This window comes from Thunnus thynnus, chromosome 6, assembly GCF_963924715.1.
Source record: "Thunnus thynnus chromosome 6, fThuThy2.1, whole genome shotgun sequence".
In the NCBI taxonomy this organism is placed as follows: Eukaryota; Metazoa; Chordata; class Actinopteri; order Scombriformes; family Scombridae; genus Thunnus; species Thunnus thynnus.
The window spans coordinates 18,537,755-18,549,809 of NC_089522.1; positions in this window are offsets into that span (position 1 = coordinate 18,537,755).

Here is a 12,055-nt window from a genome sequence, read left to right on the forward strand (position 1 = left end):
CACACACACACACACACACACACACACACATTCATACAGCTCTCATCCAAGCTGCCCAAATCACATCTGTGTCCGTCAGAGTGGGTGTATGTAGTGAAAGTTAGTGGTTTTCCATGTCATTATTCTTTGCGGATTATTCTTTGTGAGTCATCTCCATGTGTATGCAAGCTCGCTCACACACACACACACACACACACACACACACAATCCCTCCTGCAGACTGATGATGGAGACCACCTGGTCACAATCAGTCAGGGCCAAGGGTTAAAATCATTGTGTCTTTAGTGTGGTGGAAAAGACTCAGAGGGATTGGCAAGGCAGGAAGGAGGATTGAGCTTGACTTGACAAAGAGTGATGCAACCACTCCTCAAAATGAACACCTTCAAAATACATTCATCTGTTGGTCGACTCTACCTCAGAAACTTGCCAACTTGCTCTTGGCCATGACGGATGTGGTTATTCTGTCATACTAGTTTAAATACAGAGAATTTCTGTGGTGATACTGTACACTTTCAGGCCTTTTACAGTCATAGCTCCACTTCCTTTACTCTGATGTGTTACAAAGGAAATAGTTTGTCAGAGCTTGTGATCAGGAAGGCAGTGGGTTAATTATCCACATTTCAAAGAACCAAACCTATGGGCACCAAGCTGTCTGATATTTTTACACCTTCTGACATATTACAGCAGACCTTTAATTCAAAAAGTAACATTAATGTCAGCCTATGTTATCTGCTCCCACAATACACTGCTGAGCCCAAGTAATCATCAGCAGCTGTCCACAAACACACATAGACAGAAGCATATGGGATTCTTTTCTTTCTTTTTTTTTTGTCAAAGCTACAGCTTTAAGAGCGAGCCAGCGGATTGACACTGACAAGAGCAGACAGTGGAACAAAAAATGGCAATCATGAAGCTGAGTCAAACAACGCAGGCAATTTCCTGCCACCTCTAGCCCGTTACGGAGCCTAAACCAGCCCCCGGCTCCTCCCACCGTTACACTGCAATGTGTCAATCTCCAGGTAAAAGCTGGAACTAGTCAAAGACAAACAAAGACGGTCTTGAGTAACGTGTTTTCTTTTTGCAGCTCTGTGATACTGTAAGTGCTTGTAAGGTAGGACAAGTGCCAATGGAGTCCAAGCGGCTTCCTGCAGAGCATGGAATGTTTCTGAGAGCACCTGCCTCTCACCATTCATCTCTGTCCAAACACTGAAGCCATACTGATTACTGTAGTTGTGTGGTTTGGACTCTGATTGACAGAGAGTGTTTGTAGGTGTGCGTGTGAGTGTGGGTTCCTGCAGACACTTAACTGAAGTTGTGCTTTCTAAACAGTTTGACAGCACGGACCCATCACTCTATTTTTGTTTGCCTGCTTCCTTTTACCACAGGTTAGAGTTTCAGAAGTAGCTGGAAGTCTTTGGCTTAAAATAGGGCTCATTCAGTCCCTGTGTTTCATCCTGCACTTACATACTCCTGTCTGCCAAATGGAGACTCAGTGCCATCTCTGATGTGGTGAAATCAATCAGTGGGATTGTCAGCTGGTTTTAATGGCCGCTTTGTCTCTGTGCCATGTCGTTCTTTTTGTCTGCCTTCTATCTCTAACTCTCCCTCTCTCTCTGTCTTTATTTCTTCCTTTCTCTTCTAGATCCTTTTTTTTAGTCAAGATGTAAACCAGAACTGGCCCCAAATGCCAACATACAAGAAGACGTTGTTGCTACAATAAGCATCTCTTAACAAATAAAGAAATAAATGTGTGAAAGCCAAGGCTGTTCGCTATAGCCCTCCGACATGTGGCCGACACTATGCAGACCTTCGATGTGGCAGCACGAACACGTGACATAATGCAAACAGGACATTTGTCATCCAGACATTGTTTTAATATTTGCTGAACTTCATTCACTATTTTCTTTCTTTTGGTTCTATTGAATCGCTTCCATAAAATGCCCTGAGTTAACTTTGAGTTTTTCATCGCATTGAGAAGTTCATATCTGTACATGCTGAGCATTCACAACAATATAAGACTATTCAACTCTGTTAATTGAGAGGCCAGATGTGAGTTGGACCTGACTGATGAACATTTCTACTACTTTTGTTTTTCAGATTATGTTATGTCTTTTTATGTATGGTCGACTGTGATTAATTTATCAGTGTGTTTTCCTTGTGTTGTTTTTAAGTTTCTTTGTACACAACACTACCTACAACAAGAATATGGGGGTTATAAAGATGAAACGTTAATCTTGTATCTTGTCCATGTTTTGAGACCAGTAGTTAGGAACCCTCAAGCTCATGTCATCCCTCTGCAGGAGGTTCTGGCTTTGACTCCTAGTTTTGGCAAACAAAAGTGTGCATGAGCAAGATGGAATGAATAACTGGCGCCTGCGGTTGCGGCTCAATAAATGACCCTGTGCTCTGATCTCCCCATCAACATAAACAAATAAATTGTTAAACATTCACATGGGCATTGCCAATATATTTTATTATATTTAAAACCACAGGCCACAAACTTAAAAAGGGCTTTTTGAAGTTAATTTGATATCAGACAGAAGCAAAATCTTCCTCATATCCCTGTTTCCGATTTTGTGTTGATATTGAGTATGTGGGTCATCTGATAAAGTAGGTCAAGAAAGATTCCTGGTTCATCCATGTCCCTGTTATACTGATGTCATATAAATACATGGCTTACACTCTTACATGATCATTGCATTTCCTATTTCTGTCGCTCTCTTTCACACGCAGACACACTCATATGCACATTGGCATGCACGCACATAGACACACACATAGACATGTCTTATATATGGTTTGGTTTGTGGTGATGTCATTTTACAAACATTCAGTGCCGCATGCTTCTCAAGATTGTGGAGATGAAAGCACGGGACGTTGGTAAGAAACTTTAAATCTTGTTCACAAGCAAAAAGACTTTGTAATTACATGAACGATACATTCTTACCCATTGTTCTTCATATTCAGTGCTCCGCAGCACTGCCTCAAACAGTAGCTGTGTACAGCCATGAAACTGTAACTGAGCACATGGTGAACTCTAGCTGACTGGAGAGTCGAGTTACAAACTGGTCCACTGACATCTGAAGCATTGCAAAAATGTCCATTTACATATACAAATTGTGAAGGTAAGGCCGATGGCTAAGCATTACAAAATGCTTCTTACTATTTTGGTCTCAGTTTTTCTGTCTTTAATGGTCAATGAGCACTCAAGGGAAGATTTATATGTGGTGAAGTTGGTTTAGCTATGTGTAAAGGTTATAAAAAAGCTCTGCAGTTAGTGGAGGATTTGGTAAAGGGTAGTAATGTTTGGCATGGTGTGGCTACAGAGTGATTGAGAAGTGGTCTTGTGTGGTCCCACTGGGTTAGGAGTGTGGTCCCATTTGGTTAGGAGTGAGTTAGTCAGAGGTTTATGAATGGAGTGGAAGAGACATCTTTATGGCTCTGAGGCCCTCTCTCGCCACTAGACTACACTAAATGCCAGGAGAGCTCAGTGCAGCAGACCGCTGGGAGCCCCACACATGACGTGTATGGATTTAAATGTGTGTGTGTGCACGCATGTGTGTATGTTGACTCCTCCATTAAGGGTAGATTTAATTTGCAACTATCCTTACATTAAGAAGAATAAATTATGTAGGGCCACCATTGCTGAAAAGTTAGTTGAGCATCCATTCTGTCTCTTTTTAGTGACTCTACAGTGTCAAGTAATGAATGTAATATTTAATATCACAGAGGAAAGATCCTAAGATTTGGTCATCATCTAATAAGAATGTTTTCTATGGCAAAGTGAGTGGAAAAACACGGCAGCAATTACTGTAAAAGTTAGGCTTGGCCATAAACGCAGACTGGAAATGCTTACTGCAACGCTCAGTGTAACACAGTAAGCAGCCCAACCTTTCATTGCGTAGACACAGGATATTGAAATCTCTTTGGGGTCCATAATGAAATGATTATGAAACAGTCCCCATCTTTGAGTGAAGTGATGGAGCTCTGTGCTGAACGGTGGGCGAAGCCGCGACATCTTTTCCCTGTTAAAGAGGCTTAGAGAACAGCCATCTAACTCCAGTGACCTGCGTTGATTAGAGAAGTGTCTGGCACAGAAGCAGGGCGTGTCTGCCAAGCTTTCACCACCCAAGAATAACGTTACACACACACACATACATGCGCACACACACGCACACACAGGGTGAAATTAAAAGAAACGCATTCCTTTTATTTTAGCAGACAAGTAAAAGCTGACTTCCTGAAAATATAACTACCCCCCTAATTTTGGGAACTCCTACCTCAAATGGCAACTGCGGATTGGAGGGAGTCTGGGTTCCACATCATTTCCAGTCAGTCAGGATCAATTAAGTGTTTCATTCCATTCCTCTGATGTTTCCTTCAGTCTGCATGAGACTCATGGAGACAGTAGCATCTTGTGAAAATTTGTAATGATAAAGACATGAGAGTTGATCAGTATTCGAGCAATTACAGACTGTTGCATTTAACCTGGTCTGCTGTGTTAAAGTACATACACCACAAACCAAATGAGCCTCTGCTGAGATGACAATTGTGTCAAATATATATTTAAATCAGCCTTTATCCCAAACCACAAAACTGAGATAATTGCACAGAGATATCTCTCATTATCCTGCATTTTTCCCATTACTCTTTTCTTTGTTTCACCATTTCAGTGTTTTCTGCCAACCCGCCCTTCATACTCTTCAGTGAATGGAAATCTCATGAGTTTTTGACCCTGCCTCTCCCACTCTGAAAGAAGCACATCAAATAGCTCAGAAGAAAACCAGACAGATGTATGTTTGAAGAGAACATCTGTCCAGACCTATCCCCGTGTCAAATGAGGTGCCAAATACAATGAAACTCCCAGAAAGTTTCTCTCAGAGGATTGAAAAAAAATATATGGAAGCTTTATGTATGTGAGGAGCTCTCTAAGTAGACAATTAGACACAAATTTCCTCTTAAAAAAGGGTTAGTTTACTGAGCTTTGGCCCAAGATATCTGCAGCAAGAGTAGCTTTGGATGCTGTGTGAGTATTTTTTGGCTGGTTGCACAAACACTATCTCCAGCCATTTGAAGGCCAGAAAGTGAGAGATTTTTGGAATACAAAGAAATGAGGTATTCAGCATTACTTTGAACACGATTTTGGTCTGAGAAATGAATGATGGCTCTAGGGATAACGTTTCAACATTTTACACAAGCCCTTGTGTTCAGCAGTTGTTATGTTCTAACAGAAAACATCCCATTGCTCCATTCCACTTGAATACAGCTGGCTTTTAAAGGATGATTCCCGGGTATTACATCTTTCTCTTATTTTCATTGTTTTTGGCCTTCCTTTCTATTGGTTATTACAACATTGCACTCAAAGTAATTGCTGAGATCGGGAAACATGATGACATTGCTACAATGAGGTGTGACAGAGCAGAAAATACAAGTGGCCGGAGGATCCAAAAGACATTTTGTAAACAAGCCAAACCTAAAATGAAATCACCAAATGTCTTGTATAATCCCTCATTGCAGAGGAAAATTTTGTGTGTGCACATTTAGGAAAGTACAGTAGATCAAAGTTGAACCAAGGAGTCGCTCTGTAAACTATGATAGATGTTTACAACTAACAGCTTGGGTGATGATCTTACATATTCCCTTTGTTTTCTACTCTGACTACGTTTGACTAAATTATGGGTTTTCCATGTGAAGCTTCTTTTTACTAGTGTCACCATTTTCCCAGATATCAGCAATGCAATTGCTACATACAATGTTATTAGTAATAATAAAAATGAAAGCCAAAACTACAAATATGGAACCCAAGTTGTACTAAAAAGATTAGGTGAAAAATTGACATATTCCCTTTCTGTTCAATTCTGAAGAAGTTTGGTCAACTTGTGAGTTTATTTAAAACCAAAACTAGCTGAAGATAAAACTACATACAAATGTATGTAGTATGGATTCAACAATTAGAGTAAGGGTGAATGGGTTCATGTATTTCAAATTGCAAAGAGTTAATCAGGACATGACTAAGTAAATTCCAAAACTGATGGATCACCATTTGATGTAATGTCTGTGTTCAATGATCCTGACCTGCTGTGAATAGTTGGTCGCCAAAGTGGAAGTAATAAAATGTGGAAAGAGAGAAAAATAACACCATGTGTGAGTATTGCCTTCCCCACCTGCATGCTGACAGAAAATATTTGAGACTTATGGCGGCGTCTAGACTCCGCTGATTTATATTAATCTATTAATCCCATCAATTTAGCAGGATTAGCCTCAGATATGCTGGATAATTTGTGTTCTATGTCCCCATGCTGCAAGACATTGTGCATGCACTACCTTCTGTCACAGCCAGTTTATAGCAGTCACAGCCGGTTAATAGTCCTATGCAACTTGTTTCACCAGATATATTGTGAAGATCTGTGTTGGAAGAGTCCATGAACCCAAAGAAGCTTTTGCCATGATGCTCTACAGCACCAAACAAAAGACATCTGCCTGAAATCCACCCAATACACACTATACTCTCCCCCCGTTTATGTTTTATGGTTTGGAGATTCCTTTATCCCTTCGTGACAGACCTTGTCACCGAAGGTCCAGTTGCTCATTGCTCTCTCAGTCAATACTTCTTTCTCTTCCCTTTTCACCTCTTTGTGTCCTGTCCATCCTTCACCGTGGAGCTGTAATGACTTTAGCAGATGCTTTTTTGAAGTAGCAGATCGTAGCTACTGTGTGGCAGCAGATGTGTCCTGTGTTCTGGGTTTTTGTTTATGTCTGTAACTAAGCCCTGTAGGCCAGTACCAGCCCTGCTGTCTGTCAGATATTAACTGCAACCCGCCACACACACAGACGAATCGAAGCACTTAACTTCTACAGAAACACTTATTGTTCATTAATTACTGACAGAACATAAAATTAATATATTGAAGTGAATGGGCTTAATGGGAAAGAGACAAAAGTTTGTTGTAGCGGGAAAAGACGCACATCCTTAATTCTAATCCTTGAAGTCAATTTTTTTTCTGATTTCAGAGGAAGACTTACGTAATATAAGAGGATTTTATTTTTCTGTTTGTTTGGAAACATTCAAGAGTTATCTGAAGTATGTTTTGAAAGAAGCAGCAAGTGCATGTAACCAAGAAATTCAGAGGAATCCATATTACTGATGCCACTGTTTACATCAGTAATTCACTGTGTGTAAGGCCTTTCCAGTAAACTCTGTGCTTTCATTAGATCCAAACAAATGACAAAAATGGTCTTGAAGACTTATACAACCTTGGGCATGGTAGATCTGGTGTGTGTCCCTCTTAATTGTGTATAAGTGTGTGCTGGTGTGTATGTGAATTATCCTCCCTACTCGCAATTCATCCCAGTCCCTTGGTGGCTCCGAGAGCAAGCTGGTGAGCTCATTTCCATTACATGTTGTGTGTTACGCTTGTATTTCCCATCTAATCCCCCTTGCTGACCCAGTCTGACACTGATCTCTTTTTGTCTAAGCATACAAAAGGACAGCTCAGGACAAAGGAACGAGCCTAAAAGCTCATAAAACCTTCAGATCAAACATACTGTTCATTTTCAGTGTTTATGAAAGACATTCTGGATCTTCATGTCTAAGTCTTGTGCTATGTAATTCCTTTCCAGGCTCATCACTTGATTTATCAAACATGGTCTTTCCGCATTAATGCGTACAAAATAAAGCTGCGTGATTCTATGATTTTTGTTATTGTCGACAAATGACATGAAAAGACCAAAAACCAACTACATGTTAGTCCGTCTTTCAGACTTCCCCAGCCTGTCAGTGGCACCATTTGTTCTTCCCGAAGATGTAAATCTTATCTTTTTAAAAAAGGATTGATTATTTCTTAAAATAACTGGGCACTGTGGTTAAGCAAACCTTAAACAGGAGTGAATTGTGTATTTGTTGCAAACTGTGGATGTGCTGCACTTTTATATTTACAGCAGACAGTGTGTGGGACTGACTTAAAACAAACTACAGTGCCCTAGTTAGTTGTATTGAAGGAACAGGTCACTTAGTGCAACAGTGTGTCTCACGGATGTGTTCAAGTACTATGGAAGTCTGTGGTGAGGAGGAATAAACAATATCAGGTTAGGCCACGCAAACAGTACTTTTAGTCAGAATTAGTCAGATGAATTCATTGCTGATTTGGTCTTTTCATGGAATTTGTTGATAATAAGAAAAATATAGAGTATCTCCAGACATATCCTTTTAAGGCTATTTAGTGAAAATCTAACTATAGTGAATCACAAATAGGGTCAAAAACTGAGAATGTGTGGTATAATTTAAATATTCACAATTGATACACAATCTAAATGCAGTGAATTAAGGAGAAAAAAAATCTAAAATTGTGCAGATTGAATGGTAGGTTTTAGTAAAATATGTTTATCATCAACCAGTGTGGTACAAGTGTATGCAATTATACCATGAAAACATACATTAAGGCAGATGCATAGATTATTTTACTTATGTGTCTTGTCCTAACTGCTCATGCTTCATTTTTATATGTGTTGACTTTACAAGGTTCCTGGTATGTTTTTGGAAAAAAAACCCCTCCCTTTAAGTTAAGTTACTCTCAGTGTCTGTCCTGTACCCATATATTGCAGTATTTGAGTCCAAACCAGTAAAAGACATTGGGTTGAGTAAGTGAATAACTTGTTAGTAGTTAGAGTACCTTGCATTTGATTTCACTGAGATCGGAGAGGGTGTGCCACACCACATGTATTTGCCAGTCTAGGAGTATTTTTGAGTAGTTGATAAGTTGTTATGGAGATCGGAGCAGGTCGACCTGAACACACGAGAGTGCAGTCAACAGAAACTTGAAGAATAAATCTTTATTCAAGACTTAAGAACAGGATACAGAAGTGCAGGCAGACAGAACCAAACAGACCAGAACAAAGCATCCAACAACACTGAACTGAAACACAGGACTAAAATAATAACTGAACTAATGAGGAGATGAGGTGCAGGTGGAAAGATGGGCGGAGAAACTCTGGTGACGGGAATAAGGTGATGAACATGAAACAGGAGAACAAAAAAGGAGTTCATAGGATGGAGAAAACACTTGGAACCAAAAAGGGCTAATGAGGCTGATGCAGGACAGCTGTGGTGGGAAAAAGCAGGCTGGGGAGGAGCACAGGAAGAAAACAGCGCAGACAGACAACCAAAAACGCAGAAAACACAATAAATTGGCTCAAGAAAGTCTTAAATGCTAGCAGGCCAAATGCAACACAGAAACACTCTGTGCTACAGAGATAAGTGGGCTGCAAGATAATCTGAGAGACGTGCTAACTCATAATGTCCAAAACATAGTTCTGTTCCATTACACAAAAACTGATCACTACCTGGCAGCTCAATGAAACCAGCCTGAAACACATTCACAAAACAATCTGGTCATTTAACAAACATTCTCATTCTTAACCAGTTGAAGGTAAAAGTATATCAGCTTTCACTTCTGTTCGCTCCTCCAACTGAGCACATGCATTATGAACTAGGCAGTTAAATGTCAGGAAAAAAATTCAATGCAATGAGCAACAGTTTCTCATGTGGTTCTTTAATATAATCTATCTTATCTGTCCTTCTCCCACTCAGCCTTGAACAAACAGGGAAAAGCCTGTAGGGCAACTGGTTGACTGGTGAAGAATGACAACTAAGGGACATAGAGCCAGACTGTGACAGGATCATGACATTAATATTTTGAGTAGTGTACATTCCTGCTATGTACAGTAATTACCCTCAGGGTTCCCACACTTTCACTCTTAACCTAGTTGGAAAACTATTCGGATTAGTCAGAGATGGAAAAACCCTGGGCCACGTAGTGTCATAAGGTTGCCATCAAATAACCTTATATCTGTCTGGAATAAACAGATAGTTTCCTGCTCCTTACGGGGCAGGAAACCCATGGTAATGGAGCATCTGGTGTACTGTAACATATTGTGGTACCATCCCAGTTTATTATAGCAGTGATTGTGTCCCTGGTTGCGTGTCAGATACTGTAGACCCCTACAACAAAGACAGTGTGAAGATGTGCTAAGTAGTGTCAGATTTGTCAGACTCAAACACGTTACATTGGTTACATTGGTCTCAGTGTCAACACGCTGGGAGACAGAAACATTAAACCTATGTCAGTCCAACAAAATGAAACATGACTGCACACTAGACAGGTTATGTTTGGACCTGTTTGTGTGTTTATGTGTGTAAGAATATCTGGGTGTATATGCGTGTATATGTTGACCTGGTTTAACCCTTTAAAAGACTCTCTGTGGTGTTTGCAAGAAGTAAAGCCAAGCCAGCTGCTGCTTTGTTCCTCTCCCAGGTGTCTCTTTTAGCTCACCCCTCACAACTGACTCTGCCTTCATGCCTTTCTCCTCTCTCCTCCCCCCTTCACCTTTTACAATTCACCCAAACTATCCAGTGGTGGTGCAAGGCAAATATTACATAGAAAGCCAGTCAGCTTGGTATGGAGATCATATCGCCATGTGATGGCATCACATGGATATATCATAGTTACTTGCTTTCAAAAACCAGAATGAGCAAGTGCCGTTACTGTGGCAATGCTTCTCATTCCCTTTTGTCAGGAACAATAGCATTTACAAGGCTTTTGTGGACTACAAAACAACACAAAGTGTGATTTATTTTCTCTCCAAATACTGTACAATACGTACACTGGTTAATAACAGAGGAATTATGTGGATACCCCTATGAGGGGACATCAACGATATAACTGCAATCAGCAAGAAACAACAATGTTGTTTTCTCTAAAAGATACATGCACAATCACACACAAAATAACAATGACTAAAGCATTAGATGGATCATATTACAAGAAAATATGTTTTAAAGACAACAACCTACATTATCAAAACAAAGGTAACTTCCTGCTACACACAAACTTACCGTTGTAAGAGAGGTCTGCCAGATGAATGAATCCTGCTTTGCTCCATGGGTTGTTCAAGGAGCAGTTTGACCAGTCAAACAGTAGGCAATGCTAGCAGAAAAGCCAGTTTAGCTTCACGCTTCCTGTTAGCTATTTCGTTTTTGCGTAGTTCCCATCACAAAAAGACCTATCTTTTCACTTAGCCCCTGAGTCAGGTCCAGCTTTGGGGTAGGCCTACCGTTCTGTTTTATCTTCAGTTGCAGCTCAAAAGCAAGTTTAGTAAAGTCATTTTTTATGAGAAACTTGAGGTCCCCATCTCCATCAATTCTGATAACTTGCTAACTGTTGCAGTCAGGTTGGAGACTCAGTGCAGAACCATTCAATGTTTAGCTTGGTCAAGCCTGGCCTCAGTCTCTAAACTTTTACTTTTTTTCTCTAAATGAAGCCAGGCAAAGCTAGCCTCCTTTGAGTGATGCATTTCACTGATGACTAGACAGAGCAGAGGACATCAACTACACATTGTAATGCATGCAGCAGAGGGGTGCTGTTTTGCTTGCTACACCAACTAAAGAAGAAAAATATGATGTTTTGATAACAAGGGATTGGCAAAATCAGTAAAAGACACATAGGTGCAAATGATGAATTTCATTTTCTTTATTACAATGTATTTATGGAGAGGCCAGGGTTCATTTGGCCTCCAAGAGAAACCACATCTGAAACTGTCTCCTGCATATACATAGACATTTCTCCACTCCAGCTTCCTCTGCATACTTAACTGCCGTTTTCAAATAGCACTCTCGCATTGTAGTTTTGAGAGGGATACCAGGGCCCACATTTATCAAACTTTAAGTATAAATATTACACTTAAGACAGAAAGACATAACCATCTTAACAATAAAAATGTTCTTCGCTGACTGTGAGCAATGAGACACATTTATCAAGTGACTTCCTACTGACAGTAAAAGTAAAGTCTAAAAGTTACTTTTAAGAGCAACTCTCAGGTGATCACATGATTGCTCAGAGAGGGAACAGCCAATTGGAGATATGAATTGACCCTAAATTGTACATTCTTTTTAAAAATCCCTACTGTGTATTCAATAGTATGTTATTCGGCAAGGACATACTGTATACAGAAATCTTTAAATCTCCGATATCTATTATATTTATAATGTATGAATATATAA